At 46.0% G+C, this 27424-nt stretch overlaps 1 protein-coding gene across 4 annotated transcripts in view; it reads right to left on the bottom strand.

Moving 5' to 3' along the window:
* The window catches only part of SLC38A3 (solute carrier family 38 member 3), a 166688-nt gene that overhangs the window by 47582 nt on the left and 91682 nt on the right, over positions 1-27424 (bottom strand). Inside the window, exon 1 of one of the 4 annotated variants that reach the window (XM_080996450.1) lies at positions 25689-25826. The exons of the other annotated variants lie outside the window; for them this stretch is intronic. The gene's annotated coding sequence lies outside the window, so the exon portion shown is untranslated. Of the gene's footprint in view, positions 1-25688; positions 25827-27424 lie in introns of those variants that run through there. 4 annotated transcript variants of the gene reach the window in all.

Consider the following 27424-nt stretch of genomic DNA (forward strand, 5'->3'; position numbering starts at 1 on the left):
ACGTCAAGCCAGGTAATTTTTAATTTTGGAGCCAAATTTATTATTATGGTAGAGTGCTCTATTGTTTTTGGGCTTTGGACCAAAGACACAACAAATCAAATTCCCTTATGCTGATAGCTGTCACAAGAAGTAGCTTCAAGTGTTGCAAGTCAGGGGCAAATCAAGACATGATGGGAGCAGCCATGTTTGTTGTTCACATGCCTGGCCCCCATTTAAAATGGGGAGTGGATGGGTGTTAGGATCCACTTTTTCTGAAATGGGTGAAATGAACCCCTAGCATGTACACTTTCCATCACTGCAGGCACATTTCTCCCCAGCCACATTCTGATACAAAACTAATTCCGTATGGACAGGGCTGAATTCTTAGAATGTGGGGGAGGTAAGATGGGGAAAGGCTCAGTTCCCCTCACCCACCCACATTTTTGGTTGTAAAAAGCAGCCTACCTCACACCCCATTTGTAGATGTGAATGTGCCCGACAAATGAATAAACAAGCATAGCCACCCCCTGTCACATTTAGTTTGGCCTAAAGGGTACACAAAAATGTTTTTTAGTCCCAGCACAACTGATTTGTTCTGGGGGTCATTTGCTCCAGCAGCACAGGATGTTCCTGGGGAGATTCTGGCCACCATCATTCTCACAGGGCCTGCTGCCACTGATGCCTGGCTTTGGTAAACATAACCCATCCCTGTCCTCTTAATCTCCCAAGGCAAAGTAAGTTTGGATTCTTTGACTAGGGGAGGAGAGACCAAAGAGCAGGGGGCTGGTACGTTCCGGCCCTCCCGCCCTTTTTACAGAGGTAGTAGGGGATTCTGATGGGACTTGGGTGGCGCTGTGGGTTAAACCACAGAGCCTAGGACTTGCCGATCAGAAGGTCGGCAGTTCAAATCCCTGCGATGGGCTGAGCTCCCGTTGCTCAGTCCCTGCTCCTGCCAACCTAGCAGTTCGAAAGCACGTCAAAGTGCAAGTAGATAAATAGATACCGCTCCGGCGGGAAGGTAAACGGCGTTTCCGTGCACTGCTCTGGTTCGCCAGAAGCGGCTTAGTCATGCTGGCCACATGACCCGGAAGCTGTACGCCGGCTCCCTTGGCCAATAAAGTGAGTTGAGCGCCGCAACCCCAGAGTCGGCCATGACTAGACCTAATGGTCAGGGGTCCCTTTACCTTTACTAGGGGATTCTGAGTTGGTGACAACAGCTGGAGTTAAATGGCGTCAGTTCTGCCGTGATTCTAATGGGATGTTAGACATAAATGAGGAAACTGCCATCAGAGACAAGTTATATTAGGATCCAAGAATTTGTTATAGTGCAACTGAAAAGTGAAACTTGGGTTTTCAAAATAAGCTTTGGTCAACTGCTATCAAAATTTTGGGAGTGGGGGCCATAGCTGTCAAGTGTCCCTTATTTGAAGAGACAGTCCCTTATTCCAGCGCCATGTCCCGCGGCTGTCCCTTATTGATGGATGTCCCTTAAATGTCCCTTAAATGATGTCCCTTAAATTTCAAAGGAAGCAGCTCCTCTCCCTCCCTCCCTGACGGCCAGGGCTCCAACTGTGTTGCTTGGCTGTGTTGCTCACCCAATAAGAAGTCTAAGAACGACTGGGGGGTGGAGCTTGCATGCCTTGTGTGTGGCTAGTTAATGCAAGCTGAGGGGGGTTTTGAATGCTGGACGCCATTTTGTTGCACGTGCTGCTGCAAACCTTGCAGTGCAAAGCCAGGCCGGGGAGCCATCTTAAGTTGAGGCTGCATAGGCCTTGTGGTGCATGTGATTCAGATTCTAGTCAGTTGAACCTCTGGTTACAAAGTTGGTTGGACAGTGTTCTCGAAGCTACCAGCATGAGTTTGACCAGACTGCAGGAGGACAGGAAGACTGGAGTGCCTGGAACAGGTGAGGCTGCAGGTCCCTTATTTTGGCTGCTGGTCCCTTATTTTCAAGGCTGCTGGTCCCTTATTTTCAAATCTGTAAGTTGACAGCTATGGTGGGGGCACAGTGAGGGAGAGGGTGAGAAAGCCTTATTGTGCAAGCACAGGGCTTCCGCTGAGGGAATTAATTCCATGAATCCCACCCAAAATGTTTACCTCTCCTAAGGATACCTTGGCTCAGGCCTGGGTACCCTGCAATGCCTCTTAGCCTTCGAAGAGACACATTGAAGCATGAAGGGACAGGCAGGGGCTGAAATCAGGGGAACCACAGCAATAGGCTCATGCAGGCCCTTATGAACCATCCCATGGCTGTCTGGCGCTTACCTATAGTATAAATCAATGAGATGCAGATTTCATCAATGGCATTGAACTATGTAGGGATAATTTTGCAAATGAAAGGCAAGTTCATCTCTTGCCCCTCTTCCTTTAAAAAAAAAGTAAGGAAAACAACAACCATTTATTTCTACCCCGCCCATCTGGCTGGGTTTCCCCAGCCACTCTGGGCGGCTTCCAACAAAATATAAAAAATACAATAAAACATCAAACATTAAAACAAGTCTCCAACAAAATAGAGAGATTAGGAGCCTCCAAGAGTATGCTCCAGATAACTGGCTCTCGGACTTTGCATATGAAGGAAGAACCCCTTTACTTTTGACACTAGACAGTGCTCAGTAATTTTTTTAACTAATAATTATGAGTCAACAAGATTCTTGATGACAGATTTGTCTGTCTTGGCTGGAGGCAGTCATAATAGATGTGTTTATTGATTTTATTATAATCTTGTAATCTGTATACTGCCTTGAAATACTTTTACGAAAGTGTGAAATACATACATACATACACACACACATATGTCCATACATACCCCCCTTCCTTCTATTTTCCTTTTACTACTTATATTTTAAGAAAGCTGTCTGCAGCTTGAAATGTTTTGGAATTCCTTTTGTTGTCAATAGAGTTACCTTGCTGTGAGCCACAGTTCTACTGTTAGACCACCTCCAATAACAGCAGATGCTGGGGAAAGTCTCTCTCAGCCTCTTAGAACTACAGTAGTGGTTCTCACCTGGCACTCTCAAAGCACCTTTGCAGAATTTTACTCTGCATGGCTTCTCTCTCTCTCTCTCTCCAATACAGACCCACATTATTATCCTTATTTAGAAATGGAGTATCTGAATCACTCGGATTAGGAGGCAGGTCCCAGGACACACACAGAGCTGGAGCCACAAATAGAACCCAGGCGTCCTGACTGCCTCTCACCACCACCACCACCCCCGCACCCCACCACCGCTGATCTGTGGAACACACAGTTTGTTGTGGTGTGTAGCAAGGAGATAATCCCCAGTAGCCTGCTGCTTAAACTCTTATTAACCCAAGTGCTTGGGTCTCTTGCTGTTTGTTCTCACTGCACTGCTGTTGCCAGAGGTCCCTTATTTTAAAGGGTCGTTTGTTATTTCCAGTGGAACATTCCTTTATTCCTGTTTTTCCAAATCCACACAACAGACCCGAGCTCCATAGTTCTTTGAGAGCATTTAATCCGGCAGCCCTAGCCAGCAGAGAGGCCTTCGCTCTGCTCCCCCTTTCCCTTGTCCTGTCCTTCCTCAGGAGACGAGAGCAGATGCTGGTGGACAGAGAGAATCTGAATTAGCTATACTGCATGTTCCCAATCAGATAAATCCCACAGGATTTTAACTGTAATTGAGCTGAATGAAACCCTTGCTTTATTCTACTGGGTATGGATAGGAGCTCTCTCTTCTCTTCCTACCCCCCCCCCCCCGTTTCTGTTCCTGTAAATATTTCCATCTCCAGAAAGTTTTAAATCAGGCAGCAACCACAGAGGCAAGGAAGACTCTGGGGCTGTTGCATCTGCATGTGAAGTACAGTGAGGTATAAGGGGGAGAAGGGCCACAAAACAGTGAATGTGGCATGGTGGTATGGAGCCAGCAACCCTGTAAAATAAGGCACATTTGGCACATTAAGGGAGCTTAGGTCCCTGAACCTTCCAGGGCCCTTCAGTTTTCTTACTTTTTCTTTGTTAAATAACAAACAACCCCTGAGGGGGTTTTTTCCATTTTTTCTCCTAAATGTCCAATGGTTACCAGTACATGCACAATTAGCAGCTTAAATACAATTCCAAAGAGATGGTAACACACAATTATTGGTTTCCATTTGGGGTGTGTGTGTGTGAATTGTGTCTTAAGCATTTAACACTAGAGAAAAAGGTGGTGCTGGTAAGACCCCTTTAGAGCACATGAATGCTCCATCTCTCTCCTCAAAGGGTATGTAAAACAGGGACAGACATGATCAGTACAGATAATATGATATCAATTTTACAGTATGTGCTCAAAGCAGAGTTACGAATTCACCTGCTCAAACAGAGATGATTTTAGCGTTATTTTCGATTCCACTCAATGGGACTTACATTTGAATAGCCATGTGTAAGACTGCACTGTTAAATCTTGTTGTTCAGGCCAAACTAGACTTTTGCCACATAGTTTGCTGATGCACAGCTTTTCTTTAACCAACAGGGGCCTGGGAGTGGGGGTGAGATGGATTGGGTCAGTTGTGTGCCAGAAGAAGGCTTAAAGACTAAAAAGGTTATTATGGCAGAAGCTTTTGTGGGCTAGCATCCAAGTCTCATATGCATTAAGTGTTATCCTAAGTTGTCAACTGCACATTTATTATATATACACACAAATATACACAGGGTGGGTGTGGGTGTGGGTGCGCACGTGCTTTGGGGAGGCAGGAATTGTAAGCAGTGAAGTCAGAGGGAAATGGAATGGAAAAAGTGACAATTAACAGTGACTATTTACAAAGCAGTGCTGGTGATAACAAACATCCTGTCATTGGTAAGTGATTTAACCCGTTTAGTGTCATTAAAAACTTACTATCAATATTCTAGGCTAACCTCCTGATAAATTGCAATGCAGTAGTTTCCTTTGTCCGAGAAAGGCCTCTCTTAAGTTCAGTAGTGGAGCGCCTCTATCTAGAGTCATCTCCCTCCATTACACACAGATGGATATCACACTTTGAATGGAGATAAAGGACTTAACGCACAAAAGGTTATGGCAGACATTCACTGAGCATCTGGATGGAGCTGAGATTATACACCACAAAAGAAAGAGCTAAAGTTACTAGGATGTTCCTAATGCCTCCAATTGCCTAAATCTGGCTTTGAATGCTAGTAATTATAGGGAAAGAGTTCCTGGAGCTCAGTCTTGCTTTGAAAATAGAAAGCAAAGTGAAGCCCACCTTAAATGCAGGAACCGCAGCTAAGTAGGCATTACAGAAGGAAAGACTAGACCACCCTTTGGGTCCCTTCTAACTCTACAATCCTATAATAATGGGAGCTGCTCCCCTTTGCTATGTGGTGTTGTCTGGTGCTAAAGCAACCGAGAAAACACACACACATTACACCCCATGATCCTAAGCAGCATAAGAAATGAAGGAGATTCTGTATTCGCTATACAGTGGTACCTCTGGATGCGAACGGGATCCATTCCGGAGCCCTGTTCGCATCCAGAAGCGAATGCAACCTGCATCTGTGCATCTGCGCGGGTCGCGATTCACCGCTTTTGCGCATGCGTGTGACGCCATTTTGACCGTTACTTCTGGGTCACCACAGCGTGCAACCCAAAAATACTTATCCTGAAGCTACTTCAACCAGAGGTATGACTGTAGTCTGCAAGTGGGCCAATATTTTGTCAATTTCCTTGAAGACCCTGAATCAGCATTGCAATTCAGCCAAAATGGGCTGGATGATAAGCAAATTTGGAAGCATAACCTCCAAAATGGTTCAGTGGGTGTTTTGGAAGCACCACTGTTAAGCAAGCATCACTCACCTATCCAAATTCTTCCTATACACAGCAACCTCAACTGTAGACTGCCCAAATTATGTCATGTTAATTCGGTCCCACAATTTTCTCTAGCAAAATCCTGACAGCATATGAGGAATAGCTCAGCAGTACTGCAAGCAGTAAATATGAAAATAGAACCATCTTGTAGTTCATTTTAATTTTATTAAGAGAATAAGAGTAGAGTAAAAGATGCAATTAATTCTCAACCAATGTCAGTCCTGCAAATGTCAACCTATCTACTAATCCGGCGGCTGCTGTAGCACCATTGATCTTATCTTGCCATGGCTACGGGAACAAATTTGCAAGGCACATTAGGACTGAGCTGTTAGCCTCCTATATTTTCTAAAAATTATTTTGATCCAGAAATATCTCAGCATCTCTCTCTCTCTCTCTTTCATGCATACACAGACAGTCATTAAGGAAAACTGCTACAAGGCTGTACTTTACTAACAAACAGCTGCATAATTACTCAGGAATTCAGAAACCCCACAACCCACTACCAAAATTTAGTAGAACAAAAGACTTTGACCATAAAACCACCCTAGGATTTTTGGATGAAGGGTGGTATAAAAATAATAATAATAATAATTGCAAAACTTTCACTACTGCCAGGGTCTTGGTTTCTGACCTGATGTCAACAGATCTACGCAGACAGTGCAAACCTCTGTTGTGCTTGTTTCTCCATCTGTAAGCCATGACTAACACTACAGGCCAACCATCCCTGCAATTAGAGTAGAGCAGGGTTATTTAAATCTCTCATTTGTACTAAAATACCAGCTGCTGTGTTCCAGTTGTTTGGTGCCATATTATTTACCAAGTGAAGCAGGTTTCCTTGCATGAATTTGCCATGGCTTCACCATTCTGGATACAAAAGTATAAGAAAGAGGTGGGGTACCTGTGGCTCTGCAGGTGTTCTTGGACTCCCACGCATCACAGTCCCAGCCAGCAGGGCCAAATATCAGGGGAGATGGCAGCTGGAGTCCAACAACATATGAACAGCCACAGGTTCCCCACCCCAGAGATATCGAAGCTGGAGATCACATGTTGACATCATTTAGGGAAGCTAATGGCATGCTAAGACCCCCACTTCACACCTGATGTTGCTGTGAAACTCTGGTGAACAAAGTTGCCTAATCTATTTCCATGGGTGGGCCTTCTCACCTGGAAAAAAAGCAAAACCTTATTTTGGTTGCAGGGAAACCATCGTAAAAATCTATACTGAATTGTCCTTGTGATGGTGAACTGAACCCGTGCCATAGGCAGAACATATCCTATCTGGGGAGAGGGTTAGAAAGAACATACATGAGGGAGACAAACACAGGAAAGGAAGAGAAAAAGGTGAGAAGATGGGGAGAATGAGTATGCATCTGGAACAGGTTTTGGTGGGTGGGAGAAGTGGAGAGCCATAGCTGGGGGAGTTGCCACACTTTGGGGGCCCTCATGCCTGGCACTGGTGGCCATAGCTGGCACCTTTTTTGACCCAGCCAGCAAGGCTTTCCACCTCCGTCCTTCCAGGGGAAAGGCAAAGGTAGGAGGTGGTGGAAGAGAACCTCACTGGCAGTGCCGCCACTAGAGTAGCTGAAAAAGAAAAAGAAAGTAAGTCAGGGAGGGAAGAGAGGCACAGCAACTAATGTGATGGGAGGAGTGGAAGAGGGGCTGCCACTACAACCATCACTATGTAGAGAGGAGGCAGTAGAAACGGGGGGGGGGGAGCAAGACAACGGGGGGGGGGCGGCACAGTGATTTGTCCTAGGCTCCACAAATCCCTAGGGAAAACATATGAGAGGGGAAGGGGGGGGGAGAAAGACTGTCCTATGGTCAGCTGATTTGGTAGGTAGATGGCAGGACTTATGCATTGCTGTTGACTAGCCAAAAGATTGTAAGGGATGCGGGTAGTGCTGTGGTCTTGCCGATCAGGTCGGCAGTTCGAATCCCTGCGATGGAGTGAGCTCCCATTGCTCAGTCCCTGCTCCTGCCAACTTAGCAGTTCGAAAGCACATCAAAGTGCAAGTAGATAAATAGGTATCACTCCGGCAGGAAGGTAAATGGTGTTTCTGTGTGCTGCTCTGGTTCGCCAGAAGTCATGCTGGCCACATGACCCAGAAGCTGTCTGCGGACAAACGCCGGCTCCCTCGGCCACTAAAGTGAGATGAGCGCCGCAACCCCAGAGTCATCTGCGACTGGACTTAACGGTCAGGGGTCCCTTTACCTTTTTACCTTTCGCCAAAAGATTGAATGCAGGCCTTGCACACTTGTTCTGTAATAGATTGTACATAGGCATTTATAGCACATTGGAATAATGAATGACAATAACACTGTTGTCCCTTTTCATTTGTTCCTTAGAAATTAGAAAAAGGGGGAATCTTCTGACTGACAGTTCATGGAATACCTGTGAATAACTCTGCCAAAGAGACCTAGGATGCAAGCTACTGAGAAGATCTTTTGCATAAGCACCATTGAACCAAAATGAATGGGAATTACATAGCTCCCATTCCTTGTAACAGTGATTTTGCAGGAAGAGAACTTCGGCTATACAAACAATAGATAAGTAAAAAAATTGCAAAGAAACTCAAAAGGGGGAAGAATTGTCAGTGTGTATAACCCCCCCCCCCAATCCCACCCTTGCAGTATTTCCAATAAGGGTATTTTGCAAAATGAATTTGGTTGCCTAAAAGAATATGCTGTGGCCTACAAAGCTAGGTTTTCATCCAGCAATGCTCATTCCAGGGTTCCCCAGCAGCTCAAGTTACAAGGAAAGGTCCCAGATAAAAGCCTCCTGGCTCACCCTTCACTCTCCTGGAGTTCTGGCAAAGAAACAGGGACTCAAAGCCCAAGCCTGCAGGCAGGCAGGAAGAGCTGGTGTCTTCCCCTTCGGCTACACAAAAGGAAATAGGAACCTGCTCTTCCCTCTCGCCCAGTGTCTCCTGAATGCTCACTAAGAAAGAGAGAGCCTGCTGACAGGCAACCTAACAAAACAAACAAACCCCAGTGGCTGTGTGCCTGAGTATAATGAAGAAAGCATCACACTCTTTCATGTGAGATGCTGGAGGCAGGGTGAGTGGAGAGGAAGGGAAAGGCAGCTATAACCTATTTTACCTTTCAGTGACTGATTTGCTGGTGATGAAAAGCAAAGGTGGGCTCTGTACAATGGTGCAATTTAAAACATTTCATTGCTTTGGAAAGTCTGAGTGTCTAGAAATAAAAGCAGGAGCTCAGGGAAGCGACGAGAGCCTTAAGTTTCTAGTCACCAAGGGCCCTATTCTTCCAGCTGCATTGTTCCCAGTGCAAAGGCACTGTGCTCTGCATGGGAATATCTTTGAATGTTAGTCTAGTATTTTATTTTTTTGCAGCTGCTCTACAAGGAAGGCCAGTCCTGTGTTGCAGGTGGCAAGGGAGCTGGGCTAAGGCAGAGAGAAAAGCTTGCTCCAGGCCACCAAATGATTTCACAGCTAAGGCAAAATTTGGCTCACACTATGGGAAGGGCATAGCTCAGTGTTAGGGCATGTGCTTTCCATGCAGAAGAGCCCCAGCTCAATCCCCAGCATATCCAGGTAGGGCTGGGAACACACTCTGCCCCAAACCCTAGAGAGCTTCTGCCAGACTGACTCATTAAAAGGGAGCCACTAGCAAAAGTCTTGTCCATATCAAACTTAAGACGGGGATCATCTGGCCCAGGACATAAAGAACACTCCCTGGTCACTTGCCACTGAAATGAATACTACTTGAAGTGGGTGGAGGGACACAACTGGCCATCCCTTTCTCATGGAGCAGCAAATCTCATGGAACAAATCCCTGCCAGCTGTACAGCTCGAAAGGAGAATTAACCAGCAGTAGTCCAGCTTCAGCAACATGTCTGCCTGTGTGCTTATAATCAGGTACGCCAGTTGCCATCTAGGTGGCACAGAGAATGGAGGCAGTGGCTTGCACCTCTGCCTCAGCCCCTCCACATCAACTGGAATAGGATGTGTGTACTTCAATGTGGACCTCTGGTTGCAAGACCGCAAGCATTTATTGATAATGCAGAGAGAGCCCACCCTGCCATTATCTAACTGGATAATTAAAACATTGGTTTTTCTCCCACCTCTTATTAACTGCCATCAATTTCTCTGCCTGGTATACCTTGAGTATGTCACTAAATTTCCCTACAACTGGATATTAACACCTGCCACATTTGATGCACAACAGACTGGGTTGTGGAGCTAAACAACATCATAAACATGTCCACAAAGACCTTTAAGGAGAAAATACATGCTCCCTGTCTCTAAAGTGCTGTTTCTTAACCATATTAGATAAGTCGTCCCTGTTGTCACCAATTCATACTTCAGGCTTGGTTGGTGGATTCATCCGACTGTATTCCTTCCTTCCAGCCCAGTGGGCAAGGAAGAACCTGCCCTATACAACAAATCTGCCTTCTATCTCCTCAAAGAATTTCATGTGTCTGCTCTTCCCAAGAGGCCAGCTATTGAGCTGCTAAAGCCTCTATTACTGTATTTAACAACTGGCTTGTTAGAGAATTAAGCATGCCTGGATTGGCCTGATAGTGATTAACAGGCAGACACGTCTTCTTGCCCAAGTGTGACTGCGTAAGGTAGAAAATGCAGGAAGAAAGCTCTGCAGTGGCTCAGGGTCTTGGGCAAAGGTTAGAGAAGCCATGTTGACTGTGGGTGGGTGTGGGGGCTAACTGGGGGACACCAGGGGAGGGATGCATAGGAGCTGGTTGGCAAATGGGGCACAGGCTGGTATGGAGGCCATGTGTATCTGGGAGGGAAATTTGGGTGGGTGTGAAAATAGGGGCATAAGGAAATTGGTGAGTGTGCTACAGTGGGCCACAGAGGAGAAGACATGTGAGAGACTGTAATGGGCAAGAAAAGGTATTTTACCCTCCTTAGTAGAGCCCCAGTAAACACTAAGTAAGGCACAGGAGTGGAATTCACATATGCACAGTGAGATCATGGCTTCTGATCAAACATTTCCCATTTGATACAAGCCCTACCTGCTATGAGGCTGAACCAAGGGGGGGGGGGCTCCCACAAACTAAGGTTGGGGGAAATCTCAGAGTCAAAAGGGGGAATGCTCTTAAAAACCCCTCCCCATCAACCCTCCCATGGGATGGACTCCAGGAGGGAGAGGCAGGCAGGCAGATGAAGACCACCTAAGTCCTGGTCTAGATGCACTTTCCCCTCCCCTCCAAGGAACAACCCACCATCAGCTGTCCTGTAGGTAGGATCTTGATGTGTTTTTATGTTTATCTTTGCCTACCTTCCAATGCATTTTCAAAATATGGAATTTAATTGAAAGCTGTCTTAAGACGGATTTATACGCTGAAAGGAAGGCTAAGATAAATGAAATACCTTTTAACAATATTTCTGCTGGGGAAGTTTATTCTTGAAGCCACGGATACTACCAGGACAACACAAAACTTGGGCCTCGCCTGAAACCTGCAAGGAAAGATGCCACATTTTTTCTTTCTTTCAAGGCCGCTGTACAATTGCCACTCCAGCCACTCCAATTCACTTTCTCTCCCAGGCAAGGCCTACAGTAACTGCTGAATGTCTGTCTGTCTGTAATGCAGCTGTGAAAAGCACAGGAACCCTGTCATAAAAGCGGTGGACCCCTAACTACCAGCAAGGTGGACAGGCTGAAACTGAGAACTTACATCTATGTAGCCTCTTTAAATTCCCCCAGGGCAGCAGGAGAAAGACGGCTGCAGCCTTCCCCATCCATTTCTTCCCTGGCCCTGTCATCTGCCTGCTGTGCAGTATTCCTGCAGCCCTGTACATTTCAGCAAGCAGAGAGAAGAACTGGCAAGAGAGTTGAGGTGAAGGTGGGAAGGAAGACAGCAGCCTCTCTTCCTGGGACACTGGGAACTGTAAGCTGCATGTGCATTCTCTGGGTTATAGTCTGGCACAGTGCTTTATAGAGTTTGTGGTTCAGCAGGGATTTGAACCCAGAACATCCCACGTCCAGAGCCAGTGTACCGTATTTGTTTTTAGCCTGGACCTTTATCCTGTGTACAAAGCGTCTCAGAAATAACTTTTGCTACAAGGAAATAAAAGTTTTTCTTGTGTCAGCCCCAACTCCAGGTATTTGGCATCAATACGCAGATCAACAGGGAACTATTTAGATAATCAGCCCTAGAAACCTCATACCTTCTCAAAAGGGTCATATTTGTGGAATTTGGAATCCATTAGAAAATATAGCTAGAATAGCACAAAAGTTCCATCTGGAGGAAGAGGAGATGCTGCTGTTTCAAGATCTTCTCCTGCACTGGAAGCGGAGTTCCCTTAAGGATACATACAAAACCAGGTCACAGATGATTTCCCTGAATTTCTAACCTTCCCACTACAAAACTTTACTCCTCCCATCAACTTTTTGGTACTGGAACCTAATGGCTCCTTGACTTTGGACTGTTCTTGTAGTTTTATCTAGTACCACGCTGGGCAAGTGGAAGTAGCTATATATTTGAGACTGCCTAATTCTTTTCCATTCCTACGTTGGACCCCTCTGTGCATCTCAATGTCAATTAAATTATTTTTCCCCTCCCAAGGCCCAAAACTCTACTGTGTCTGGTCATTGGGCTATGTATCAAATTTCTTTACGAATGAAAGCCCCTCAGGGCATTTAAAACCAACCAAACCTGGCATCTAGAATGGAGGCATCACTCCTCAGAGCTGTATAACTCCCTTCTCACATGGTGTGTGGCCATGTGGCTGCCTTCCTCAAGTCATCAGGGCACATCCTACCGATTAGTTATCCACTGCCAAGGCCTCTGCAATTACGCTGTCCCTTTGTCCTTCCTTCCAGCTGTATGCTTGCTGTACCCTGCACTTAGTCTATCATTGTCTTAAGGTCGAATCATGGCTGGTGAGGTAGATGGAAAGAGTAGAGAAACATTTCACTGACGGAAATTTCAGGAGTGATGTTTTCTACCTTAGGGAAAACGGGTGAGATACTGGTGGGGCAGAGATATGTGTGTTTGTGTGAGAGATCCTTCTGGACCCAATATCTGTCCATACTAGGGATGTCAGAGAATTGCTGTGAAAGCGAAGCAGAATTTGCTGTAGTTTGCATGTTCACCTGTGGCCAGGAACAGAAATCAGGTAAGCAAATACATCATTTTTAAGTTTGCAAATGATACATAATTTGCAAGCGCAATTATTGACTTAAGTTATGTAAATAGAATCATAGAATCGTAGAGTTGGAAGGGACCATAAGGGTCATCCTCTGGTCCAACCCCCTGCAAAATCTCCTAAATATTTTGTCCAACATGGGACTCAAACCCATGACCCTAAGATTAAGAGTCTCATGTTGTATGCCTGCTGTATAGCTTTAATAGCAGACAAATAATATAGTATTTTGCAGAAACTGAATGGAAGCAGTGCTGATTGAGACTGATACAGGGTGGAACAGAAATGGCTGTCTTCCAACATCCCTAGTCCACAATGACTTGCTCCTATGCCTCTACAGTGCCTGTCCCAGTGCATTCCCACTATCTCTCACTGCCCTTGAAACGCTCTCCCTGATCAGGCATAGCTCAATCCTTTGATTCCATACTCAGTACTGAATACTAGGGGACTTGTTCCCAAGAGTGTGCAGGATTGCAGCCTTCGTCTGACAACATTTAAGCTGCACTTGGGACTTTGTCATATATGCCTTTTCTCTTTTCTGTTTATGCCAGACATACACTTGACCCTAAAGGCTGGTTCTCACACCATGATTTCATATACACAGGGACTGGGTTCCTGACAGGCTGGGGGGGGGGGAACAAACATGTATGGCCAGTCTCACAAAACTCTTCACACAGAAGCATGAAATTGTAAAAGTGGCCCTCAATGCAAGGAGGTATCTGCACCAAAGTCTAACTGTGGGAAAGATTCCCATACCCCTACTGGTGGTAGATGGAAAACAGGACTTGCATGGTTGCGTATTGCATCACAGCCACACCTTACAGTTAAAGTACACTTATTAGCATTTTAACAGTCATGGCTTCCCCCAAAGAATCAGGGGAACTGTAGTTTATCCCTCTCAGACCTACAATTCCCAGAATCATCAACAAACAACAGTTCCTAGGAATCTTTGGGGGAAGCCATATGCTTTAAAGGAATGGCACAGATGACTTGTGGGTCTAATTTCTAAAAAGCAAGGTACAGGGTAGGGTTGGCTCTAGCCTGCCTACAGCTACATTCCCATGCCTTCTCACTATGTAGTAAGCGTCAATGAAAACGGCTATAGTTTTCTTCTAAGAAGTTAGGATTTGGCTGAATATACCACACATTCGGGGCCTGGGTGCCCTTCTCCCTAGCCCTGAGCAAGTGAGGGCTGACTGGGCTTACAAGAGAAAATAACTCTTTGTGCGCTCAAGGACACTCTCTTCAGTTGTTGTGCTACAGGACTGGGTCCTAGAACTGAAAAACAGATGGGTTAATCTAGAATAAGTCATGCGATGTCCCCTAGGTAGGTATTGGCAGTAAGGCACAGACAATCAGGAAGACAGAAGGAAGAGTTACTGCCAGCCGCAGCGATGGCAGACTCAAAATTGCTGTCTAGTGACTTGATAAATAAATTACTAGAGGGAGGTGGTCAGTCTCCAGACCATCAAGGACTCATAGTTCTCAGTAGACACTGGCGAGAAAGAAGATGTTGTATAATCCCTATTATACAAAGGGTGGGATCTATGCAGACTGAATTAGTGACCTTTGGGAGAAAAGGAAATCAAAGGTTGTGAATTCCAGTCCAGTGCCCTAGGGATACGGTACTTGCTGGCCCATCATTATGGCTTGCTAAGCTCCTGTGGCCTGCCAGCATCCTGAATGTGATTTGGATGGCATGTGCCTTGGTGCAGAAATCTTTGCTTGTCAAGCGTAAAGCTGACGTCAGTAGGCGCCAAGAAAGAAAGAAAGAAACACAGAAATCGGGGTTCTTGGCATGTTTTCAAAGAGTTTCAGTAGAAGCGAGGTGGGAATCAAAAATGAGAGGTTGCAGAAAGAGCCTGCTCTCAAATAAGGAAATTATTAAGACAATATTTTCCTTCTTTCTTGACTTATTCAGTGACCTAACACACAGACTTATGGGCAGCCACCTGATCTCAAAGCAGAGGTCACTTGGCCTGCTGCGACTATAATGATTTGCCTCCACATGGAGCCATTGAGAGGTATGAAAGAAGAAAGCATGCATCTCTTCAGATCTCCATTTTAAGACAGGGCTACACATCTCATGCATGAGCACATAAAAGCCAAAGGGGGAAAAAGCAGCTTTAAGAGGGTACATTGCGAAGCAAAAAAGGCAGAGGGAGGGTGTGCGCTCAACAATTTCCCCACCTGTTACCGTTCCACTCTAAAACTACCTTCTAAACTCCTTTATATCCCCAAGTTTAAAATGTTGGTTTTGGAGAGGCTAAAACACATTTGGAAACCTGTTTGCAGGCAGGTGGGTAAGGGGCGGGAAGCACCTTAAATGGGGTGATTTGGAACAGACCTGAATGCATCCAAATTCCACTGCCCTGCTTCTGCGTCTGATTGGCCACTGTGGGAAACAGGGGGCAGGACTAGATGAGCCACTGGTTTGATCCAGCAGCATCTTTGCATGGGCTTCAAGGGAGATTTCAGGTAGAGGATGCCCCAATAGCACTGCTAGTGCTTGGTCTTACTTATGACCTGTTAAGAGCTCACTGGCTGGGGGGGGGGGGGCATTTGGGCAGGTGTAGTTTCTCCCATCAGTGAAGTGTTGTACTGGAGAAGCCATGAGGACCTGTCATGCACACAACTATTAGAAGGCCCCTGGCGGTCTTTGGAAGAGGTGTGTTGGCACCCTGAGCCACAGTGGCCGTAGAACTCCACAGAGAGGGAACAAAAAGGGACAACAGCAATGATTAACAAAAAGGGGCAAGACAAGAGGGTCTTTAGTCTAAGAAGAATCGAAAACCATTTCTGTGGAGCCTTGATCAGAAACAAGCCCCATTAATTTTTGAGCTGTGCTCATAAAGACTCAGTGAAAACCAAAGGGCCTCTTATGGCTTTATTAAAACTGTTAATATTCATTTTCTTAAGGCTACAAATGATGAATGCAGCTAGCCACAAGGAAGGAAGTCAAATAAAGTTGTATGTGGCACAGACACACAGATGCACCCACAGGCTTTAAGAAAATACTGCTGGTGGAAGGGAGTCATAATTTATTGTTTTTGAATGGAACCTGTCACGTAAACTCCCACATAGTGAGTCCAGCCGTTTTTCACTGTCTCCTCCACACCCACCTTCAATGTCCATTATCCTTCCATGCCTCCTCTGGTTTTATTCTGAAGACTAGAATTCCAAAATGCTTTCTTTCCCCACTCAAATTCTCAATGTTCAGTTGACAGTGAAAACAATACGCAATTAGGCCTTGGCCTGCACTGCCGATTCCCAGTTCCACAGTGGCGTCCGTCTGCTGCTAATGACTCTGCTGTGCCGTTGCGTGACTTCCACACTGAAATACCAAGTCAACTGAAGGGCCTGTCTTTTGCTCAGGACCGTTGCTCCAATTCAGTTGTTCATCTCCAGTTATGGGAGCCGAGATGGAAACAGGAACTCATTCCTCATGTCCCAAATTGCCCTTTGGAAAAAGCTCAAGCCATCTACCAACTGGGGTGTGCACAGAAATCAAGGCTTTAGAAGAGGAAGAACACAAAACACTGCTCCCCTTAACTAGGGATCTACAATGTGGGGCACCCTAATTCCAAATCTCTTCTGAAATTACTGATGTCCTTAGTTCCACCATAGTTCTGGGAGTTCCGCCCAACCCTCCAGAGCACATTTAGGGGGCACAGAGGCCATGGGAGGGAGGTGAGTCCTATTATGTTGAGTGGACCTTGTTCCATGCATGCAACAACTTAGTTGAATCCTACCCCTAGCGTGGGAGCACCCAAGAAAATAGCTTAATGCCTTCCACATTAAGATGGCTCCAGCATTTATTAACCAGGGAGGGATAAAAGACGGCATGCATGCAAACAGAAGTATCTGCTATGCTTTATATCACCAGTACAAATAGAGACAACAATTTGCCAGGTAGTTCCTTAAAGTCTGGGAAGCTGGCTGTCTCTAGCCTCTTATCTTGAGTAATGAGGAACCAATGGCTATGAGCCACAGTGGCTATGTTCTGCCTCCACTTCAGGAGGCAGTACGTCTCTGAATGCTGGGAATCACAAGTGGGGAGAGAACTGTTGCACTCAGGTCTTGCTTGTGGCCTTCCCATAGGAATCTGGTTGGCCACTGTGAGAACAGGGTAGTGGACTAGATGGGCCACTGGTCTGATCCAGCAGGCTCTTCTTAGGAGAACTTTCTCACACCTACCTATTGCCTCCTCACTTTCCAGACACAGGTCCACACTTTCTCTGAGCGCTCCCTTCCCCACCACTTCCCCCAGGAAGATCTGACCTTCACCGCTGAATTAGAGCACATGCCACTTTGGGTTTTCAGCAGTAAAGATCAGATTTTTGTGGGGAAAGCGCTCAGACATGGACCTAGAAAGCCCAGACCTGTGCCTCGAAATGCAAATGATACAACAAAATTTTCTACTGCAGGAAGGCCCAAGCTCCACCCGAAACATGGAAATAATCTATCACCCCAGTCCTGGATCCACAAAAGTTTTGCTGCAAATCCTTTTCTCTCCTCTGTGTGTCAGCATCCCCTCCCAGTTGGTGATGTTTTTAAAACTGTACCTACTCCTCCTTTGGAAAATGAGCTCTTCCTGTGCGTGTAGCTCCCCATGCCAATGGGGAGAGCTCAGTGGAGCAGAGATTGCAGAAAGTATTCAGCCGTGTGCTAAAAACAAAACATGAGCACTGCACTTTGGGGCATTATGATAACCTAAAGAAGATTTTTTTTTTAAGTGCCTTAAAATTATTGTTCTCTCCAAAGATGTCCTTTGATTGGATTGCCCACTGAGCTCTGGCAGAGAAAATGAGGTGAAAGAAATGGAGGTGACGAGAAATATATATCTGGGTAAAAAATTGACAGCTAGCAGGGAGGGGGGCACATGCACGCACAGCCACCCAATTCTGTACAATGCATTGCTTCACTATCTTGCCAGGCATAATACAGCTTTGAAAACAATGCCCCGAGAAAACAAACCAATCTTGTGAGCTAAGAGGTTTACTTATTATGCATCCGCCAAAGAAAATAGTCCAAATGGGAACTGGTTTGTTTGCTCCACAGCTTATGTACTTCCAGCTGCAGTATTCTGCATGCTGTGGGCAATGAGATTTTGCCTTTCTGCCATGCAAGGACAGCCCTTGCCCTCAAGGGCTGCTGTGGCTGCTCAGTGTACGCGCACTCCTTCCCGTTAAAGGTGCCGCTCAAGTGTGGTGCAAGTGAAGCACTGTTTACTTCTGCGCCAGCATTATACGAGTGCTTGCAGCGAGGGAAGCAATTTCCAAGGGTCTGCTGTAAGAAAACAAACAAACCTCCCGATAGGATGACAGGGCTTCCCAGGGTACTGAGGCGGAAGATGCAAGGCCATCATGCGCTGAGTTATCGACTGGAGGGCAATAGGGAAGGAAGCAGGGTTGCCATCTGACCTGTTCCTTTTTCACCCAGATAGCATGGGGGATTGGAAGATCTGTTTGAAGTTCAAAGGCAAGTTACGGCTGGGAAAAGAGCAAGTGGGTTAGAAAAGGCTTCTCCCATTCTCCAATCACACCTTACAAGTCAATCCATGGAACAAGAGCCCAGATGGTCACCTCTGCTAGGGAAAAGCAGCTTCAGGAGGAGATAAGTAAAGGTAAAGGACCCCTGATAGTTAAGTCCAGTTGTGAACAACTCTGGGGTTGCGGCACTCATCTCGCTCTATAGGCCGAGCGACCCAGCGTTTGTCCACAGACAGTTTTTCCGGGTCATGTGGGCAGCATGACTAAGCCGCTTCTGGCGAAACCAAAAACGAAACCTCCTGGTTTCAGAGGTATGCCAGTGAATGACAGTTTATGGGGAGAGACAATTGGCAGAGAGCTATTCGTGCCCTGCTTAGGGTTTACCAGAGGCATTGGCTTGGCCTCTATGGGAAGCTGGACTAGATGAACTAGATGAACCTTTGGTCTGACTCATCAGGGCTCTTGTAATGTTTGCCTGAGAAGCCTGTGGTCAACTGGCTTCCATGTCTGGGCCTCTTCCTACCCACTTGATTGGCTGACGCTTGTGACTGGAATGACAACCTCTCCTTTCCTGCCCGGCCCAGGCTTTTTCCTGGCAAAGGTGCTGTTAGCAGGCTGTTGCCTTGCCTCCTTGGTCTGAGGGGAGCACTGCAGTGCTTGTGGCTACAGACAGCAGTTGCTAACATACCTCTATGGACAGCTGGCAAGGGAAGTGCTGTGGGCTCACCTTGACAGCGGGCTTGGGCCTTGTATGTAGTAGCAGTGTGGGCTGAACAGGGTCATGCCACCAGAACATTTCCTGCCACGTGCTGACGGGTTCCTTCTAGGCAGGCTTAATGTGGAGGAGTTGCGAATGATACCACGGGAGGGTCTGCTGGTATCACTAGGTTGCCTCTAGCTATTGTGATTTCTACTTCAATTACATTATACTGGTGTTAGTTCTGGACCTGGTGCATCGGCACAGCATCAGAGGATCCTGGGATCAGCTGCCCCCTTGGAAGGTACTCTGAAGTACTATGTAAAACGCCAACTGGGTCCTGAATTCCTTTGGAGGTGATGAAAGTGAAATTACTTTCAGTGCATTAAGCTGTATATCCAAGCACCTTGGTCTTGGCTAAGCTGCGGAATAGGAGAGGAGTTCATTGAGTAGTATAGCATTTAAAGTGTAAGCTTTATTTATATTTTGTTAACTTTATTACGTTAGACTTTATTATGTCTGTTGGTTTTACTGGTATATTCTTATAAATATTTTATGTAAACTGCCTAGAGGTTTTTAAATTAAGCAGTACATAAATTTTGTTATGTAAAAAAAGGGGGCCTTTTCACAAAACAGTCAAAGCAAGCCTCAGTCACAATTTTTTAAAAAACCACCACAACAACCCACCCATCTTTATTTTTAATTTTTATGTATCTAACAGCCTAATATAGAATCCCAGGTTTGGAAGGGGCGTCAAAGGTCATCTAGTCCAACTCCCTGCCAATGCAGGAAACCCACTACTGCAACAGGTGGGTATCTAAACCCCACTTACAAACTTCAAAAGGAAGGATATTCCATCACTCCCTGCAAGGAAGTCTGGTTATAGATAAGTAGCCATGTTGGTCTGCCGTAGTTGGAACAAAATATAAAAATTCCTTCCAGGAGCACCTTAGAGACCAACTGAGTTTGTTATAGGTATAGGAAGTCTGTTTCACTGATTGAACAGCTTGTACCCTCAGAATTTTGTTCCTGATGTTTAAGAAAACACATATAAATATGTTATACAGTACATGTATGGAAAAAATTAATCCCAATGACTTTTTAGTCATCATATGGTGGTCAAAGTTCTTTTTAAATTCTCACTTATACTTAATAGATCAGAGAAAGTTGTGCTTCTACCCCCCCCTCCAGCTGCAACACATGTTCAAACAGTCTGGCTACACATGCACCCTAGTGCTAGAGAGGGGAAGCACATCACATCTAAAAACACAGAAAGAGTTTATGAAATATTATGTCATACTTTCAACAATGGGAGAGGAGGGAATGGACTTGTTGGTGATGCTTGCTGCTAGAGTTGTAAATACTGGGGAAGTGCTACAGTGCTGTGGTTATACATCAGACACACTGCCTCCAAAACTTAACCTAATACATAGAGAAAGTTCATAGAATGAAGCAGCTTCACAAAATACTTGATGAAGTACAGCGTCAGTTAATGCATTAACTGGAAAGGGATCCACTGCATTTTCTCAGGTATAAAATATTGTGGCATATTCTCTCTAAGCCATACGCCACCTTGAGGGGTGTCATGTGGACTGTGTGCAACTAATGAGAAACAAATGTGCCATTTATTATGCCATAAACTAAACTGTGGAGAAAGGCCTTCATTTTTCTCCTTGTGATTACAAGAATACAACACTGAAGGCAGCAAGAATGCCTAGGTCCCTTGCCCTGCCTGTACCATTGCCTAGCTTGTTCCTGTCACACCACACCACAGTACCTGCCAGTGAAATGGGGATGTGGAACAATGCCTGCTGGACGGGATGACGTGAGAGGGAATGAATGAACGCAAGGCTCTTTGAGATGATCAGATGACAAAAGCCACAGGAAGAGCCGCTTGAAATTACCCATAACCGTCCTATCCTCCAACATGAACCTTTGATTGTTTCCAACAGCAAACAACTGTGCCCTTGTTCAGGATTAGAAACTGAGATATGAAAGCTAGCAGCTAAATGGCACCTTAAACCTAGGTTATCGGCCCAATAACGGAATGTCTAGGAGTGCTTTTTTTATAACACGAATACAAAGCTGAAAATGAATGAACTGCAGCTAAAATATTATGTTCATTTTTCATACGGTCTGGTCCTTCCCCTGCCCACCCCCCTAATACTCTTAAGAGGGTCTTTTCTCTAGTCTTCAGAGACAGCTTCCTTAAACTCGGCCCTCCAGATGTTTTGAGACTACAATTCCCATCATCCTGACCACTGGTCCTGCTAGCTACGGATCATGGGAGTTGTAGGCCAAAAACATCTGGAGGGCTGAGTTTGAGGAAGCCTGCTTCAGAGAGTAGCTGGAAGAGGGGAGACAGAAAAGGGTCCTCCTTTGCTTCCACTCTGCAGTTTTAATCTGAAATCATAGGTGAAGTACTGTGCCCAGAGCTCAGAAAGTGCTTGTGCTAATGAAATTCCCTATTGCAAAATGCGCCTGGAACAATGCGAGTTTCGAACACTGCCCTTGTTTGGGTGCAGAGTGGACAAATATCCATGCCAGCCTTGACAAGAGAAAGAGCATCTTGGCCCCATGTTAGAAGCAATGCAGGGCTTCCCACTAACAGCAATCATCAGACCATCAGCTTGAGGCATGGAGAAGCACTGGGAGCTTGCTTTGCCAATATAAAACTGCTGCTTACTGGTGTTCTTTGAAAGAAGTTGTAAAGAGATCTCTTCAGTCCAGAAAGTGTGTAGGTCAGTGGATGGAGCTTCTTCTTTAAACAAAAAACTTGATTCCTTTTTATTTTGGAGTGCCACCATTTGATTTGGTAGGGCTCCTGTGGCATACATTTACAGCACATCTAAGGCACATTACTTCCCCACATTAAGGCACGTGACTGTCATTTGTGAAGCATGCTGGGAATTGAAGCTCTGAAAGTGGTGAACTAGCTCCCAAGATTCTTTGTGCTGTAAATATGCTTTAAACATATAGTGTGCACACAGAACAAGTGGATGAAAGGCAGAAATTAAACAGGTTAGTTGAATCCCTATCACTTCACCCCTGTACCAGAATTTCTGCCAACTGTACATTTGTCAATGGCACAAGGGAACCTGATAGTAACAAAGTGACAACCCCACACTAACCCTTTTTTTGGGGGAAATTCCCTTATTCCAGCGCTGTTTCCCGCTGCTTCCCACTGCTATCCCGGATTGTTAGATATCCCGTAGACTGTCCCCAGGACAGGTGAGGCTGCTGATCCCTTATTTTCGAGGCTGCTGATCCCTTATTTTCAAATCTGAAATTTGACAACTATGCATATAATTTAGCTGTCCCAGTCTCTGCACCAAGAAATAGCAAAGCAAACGTCACATGTATGCCAGGTTGAGAAGAGAAGAAGCTGCCCCAAGCCTCTTGAAAACCTACACCTACACCTACACACACACACACACACACACGTATGTACAGTGGTCCCTCTGGTTACGTACTTAATTCATTCCGGAGGTCCATTCTTAACCTGAAACTGTTCTTAACCTGAAGCACCACTTTAGCTAATGGGGCCTCCCGCTGCTGCTGCGCTGCAGCCACACGATTTCTGTTCTCATCCTGAAGCAAAGTTCTTAACCAGAGGTACTATTTCTGGGTTAGCGGAGTCTGTAACCTGAAGCGTATGTAACTCGAGGTACCACTGTATAGTATAAAGCTGCTTGCAGCATAGCTTTGCAACAGCTCACTTGCTAAAAACACAGTTTTGTTCCAAATCAAAGCCTCAGCCCACAATTTTGACGTGTACTCAAAGCTGAGAGAATGGCAGATTTGAATTTGAAAAGCAAAGTTTATAGCCATTCAGAATGCGATAGAAAAGACAGCCTGCTTTCTACCACGTGTGTCACTTTGGGAGGTGACGCTGTTGCAGATGTAAATTTAGTGGTCCTTCTCTGCCCTCCCTGACCACACAGAGCGGTTAATTGTTGACTCTGCATACAGAGATCTAGATACTGTACGCCTTTATTCTGGGTGCACGGGTGAATAAATGAGCGGGGAGTGGGAGTGAGGAGCCCACCAGAGAATGCAATGTGCTTGCTGCATTCACAAAAACACACTAATAGGCCAAGCTCTATAAATACTCTCCTACAGGCATGTCCCAAAGCCAGCCTCTCTACTCAGACTGCTCTCCTGCTTCTCCTTTCCTAGAAACAGACAGCACGGCAAACAGCCTACAGCCATAAGTGAGAGCTTTGGCCTCACAGGCCAGTGGTAAAACTGTGCCACAAACGACAAGGAGCTGAAACCGGAGACTTTTCATACTCCCAAACAAAACACAAGCTCCGTAGGGCCGTGGAATGCCAAACTACCCTAGTTCCACATGGCTCGGTCCAGCTCAAGTCTATACCAGAAGGTCCTGATATTTGATCTAGGCTGCAACAGTTTCCAGAGCTAGGAAACATATGTCACTCCCCGGCCCAATTAAAAATTAAAGCTGGAAAAAGTGGAGGGTTTTCTTTATGCACAGGACACAGCAAACATCAGACAAGTTCTTATCCTCCTGGATAATCCAGCCACTCTGAGTACGCAGCATTTCCAAGATGTTGCCATTAGCAGTGAATTATGTTCAAATATGAATAAAATAGTCTTAGTAATGAGATCAGCATGTCCTGTTCCACTTGGGACAATTCAAACAGCTTTACAGTGGGCTTTATGAGAGGGAAAATGTGTGTGCATATAAAACATACATCATAAACCTTCCATATGCAAAATAGTTGGAATTTAATATTTTCTCTCCAAATACAGTTACAGAATAAACACAACATTCTTATAATGTATTCCAAATATCTGAAGGCTCCACATACATTACCTCAGTAATCCCTACAACCAGTGCTATTCTTCTCCCTTGTTCTCTTATAATGGCATTGGCGCCCACCTGAGACGTGCCAGAACTGAGTTCCAGCAAGTTCTGGCTGGGAAAAAAGCCCTGCGTACAACAATCCTGTAATGCAGACTGATAACATTATTCTGATACTGAGACAAAGGCAGTCTGGTGAGAGTTGCTGAAAATATCCCAGCACTGTCTCTTAGCTACACCTGGAAGGAACCTCCAGAGGTAACCTAGTCCAATTCTTGTCACTTCAGTATGAAATGGGAAGAGAGGTAGGGGGGCCCTTAATGAAATTCTCTCTCCTGACTCCTTTCAGTTTTAGCCAAATTATGGCCTCCCCCCTTCAGCCTTCTAAAAACTGTACTAAAGCGGCTACCAGAAAAGGTAAAATGGCAATCCTCCTCTGACTGCAGAGAAGCCCCACCATTGCTCCTACAGAGGCACCAGAGGCAAAACCCACAAAAATATCCTCAAAACCATCACTGGCCATTCTGCTTTCTGAGCCCAGAGGACAAGAGTGTTTTCTATTTCTTAGAGAAAACACAAATTTGGAAAGTTTGCGGCCTAAGTAGTAATGTTTATAACTGAGAACCCTGAGATATTTTTCTCTTCCTAGGGCATTATATCACCTGGAGATTTCAGGGGGACTGGTGCAAACAGATGGTGCCTGTGGGTCAAGCTGCACAACAGAGATGCACTGATGATTTGGGCTGCAGATAGATGTGATCATGCCCTGTGTGAGGAATGGTGTGGGTGCAGAATTGTCTCAAGATGATGCAAAGAACAAAGTACTGTTACTCTCTGATCTCGGGACCTTTCCATTGTCATAGTACCAGGTTGTCAAATCTCATATGCTAGAGATGAAACAAGCATGGCTCTTTCCATCTTCATTTTCTACTGTAATCTAACACCTCAAAAATATATTAGACACCGCAGAAATATATTAACTGTATTATTAACTAAGTTTGAGGCTAGTTACAACGGTCTCTTTTTCTCAGAAAAGTTAGGTGTTTCTTAGCCCAGGTTTGTGATGCTGAGAAAAAATGGTGGAAAAGCTGAAAGTAAAACTAGAAAAAGTTTTGGTAGAGAGAAGGTGTACTTTTTTTCCATTGTGCACTGCCTTGGGATACCATATGAAAGGCAGTATTTGAATACCTAAAACATTTTTTTTAAGACCCAGAGAAATAAAAATAACTATTTGGCACGGCAAGGAGCAACAGAAGGTCACCAAAGGAGACCAGAGAAGACCCAGCGGGGGCTCTTCCAGACATCCGCTCCCCACAGACTATAACCCCTATTCTGAACCGAGGCGGAGGGAAGGAGCGAGCTGATGGCAAGATTTGCTCCTCGTTGCAACGATATACCTGCCAGCAGTCCGGTCCAGAAAGATTCCTTCCGTCGCTGAACTCCTGCGAGTACGTCAAAGACACGGTAAGCCCAACCCACGCAAGTATTAGCCGTTGTAGTAAAATAAAGCGAAGATGAAACCCTATTTAAAGACATCTCGAAGGTCTGGCGGGGGCCGCCGGGGACTGGCGGCGAGGAAGCTCGCAAAGCGCCGCTGCGTAAAGTTGGAGCGTTCCTTTGGAAACGCACCGCCGAGGCGCTGGCCCACCTGACCCGACCCCCGGGTGCACCGAATAGCGGCTTTTATAAATAGCAACGGGAGAAAGGTGAGGCACCCGTGGCTTGTAGATCCACCCCGTCCCTCCCGATCCGCTCCGTGAGACTTACGTGCCGGTCCTGCAGTCCGGGTCGTGTCCCGCGCCGGCCAAACTTGTCGGTTTGCAGCGCTCGCTCGGCAATCCCGCGGCTGTCGCTCCGGCGCGTCCGTCCCTACGGCTGGCAGATTAGTGCTCGCCAATAATCCTCAATGGAGGGGAAGATTAAAGGCACCAGGACCGCCCCCACGGAGGCCTCCAATCTCCGCGGCTTTCGGAGAAGCGTCACGCTGCCCCCCTCCCGCGTCCACCCCGGACGGGGCACAGGCGAGGGCGGGAGAGAGCGAGGGGGGCCACCGGAGCCTGCGCGCCCGAGGGAGCCGGGCACAGGCGCACGAGGCGGGAGGGGCGGGCAGCGCGCCACGGCGCTCCTCGCTTCCTTCCCCGCCGGGCCGCGTGCCTCTCTCGGCCGAGCGCGGAGGCGCCAGAACTTCGCCAAAGTCGGTCGCGATCCTGAAGGCTTTCACTCCGGACCATCACTGGGGAGCAGGCGGTGGCGATTCGCTGCGAGACAGGTTTCTTGGCCGAAAGGTCCGTCTCGACGCAGATCCAGGGAAGAGTGTTTAGCACCAAAGTTTGAAGTTCTCAGCCCAGTCTAGGGCGAGTTGCAAAGGTTTCCTTGGAGCACGTAGTTTTATATCGAGCATAACCCACACAGATTCAACTTTTCCAGTCCTCTCTTATTTTTTAAAGGCCGCTATACCCAGTCCAATCTAACCCTTACACATAGTTTTTCAGATGAGCGCGTCGAGGATCGCAGCGCCACGAAGCGTCTTTGAAAAGCGTGGGGTTTACCTCAGAGTGAATCTCTTAAACTCCGGGAATGAGCTCATCCTCGGTGTGGCGAAATGCTGCGTTTTTAATCCTGATACTATGTGTGTAAATAAATCGCTGTGTAGACACCCTAACACCCCCCCCCGCAGTCTAAAGGGGCGCAGCTCATTAAGCCCGACAAAAAGAAAAGTGTAGATTAAATGCCACTGGCCTATTTTGGGTCTTCTAATCATCTATATTTAGTAGGAGAAACCAGAGCCGAATCCCAGGCCATAGAAGCACCAACCTTGGCAGTCAGACCACCTGGACATCAGATCCCTGAACGCAGCGCTTCACGGGGGGCTTTATGCGATCTAAAGCACAACTGTTATCCTGCATTTACATGGCTTCCCCAAAGAGGCCTGGGAACACAGACATATAGGTCCCAGCATGCTTAAAAAACTACAGTTCCCAAGATTCTTTGGGGTGGCCATGTGCTAGTGTGTGGTTAGGGCCTTTGTGCATCCAAGGGACCCAATGGGGATGCAAGTCCATTGAATCTAGGAGAGCCATTGAGAAAACATGCTAAGGCCAGCCAACAAGGATTTGCATAAATAGACTTGTGTAACAGGGTAGTCGTATTTACTTTGAAATCCCAGGACACTGTGTACATAGGATTGCAACCCTCAGATGGCAAGATTGCAAGGGCATTTGCTTCCTCTGGATTCAATACTATTCTCATGGATGGCAATTAAGACATAATCTGAACAGTATAAATACACCTAATGAGGTGCATTTAAGATATCAGAACCGGAGAGTTTCTCTCTCACACACCTTATATCAGTCAGGTCAAAGACAGCATTTTCAATGTCCACATGCATAATTAATTCATACAAAGAAATGCAAACCCCATATTGTCTTCCTATTTAGCATATACAATGCTGGCACAAGCTAAAAATATAATGTGTGATTCAGCCAAAGTTGGTGTCAGGGAAC

Source organism: Podarcis pityusensis, assembly GCF_964106645.2.
Source record: "Podarcis pityusensis genome assembly, chromosome: 2".
Lineage (NCBI taxonomy): Eukaryota > Metazoa > Chordata > Lepidosauria > Squamata > Lacertidae > Podarcis > Podarcis pityusensis.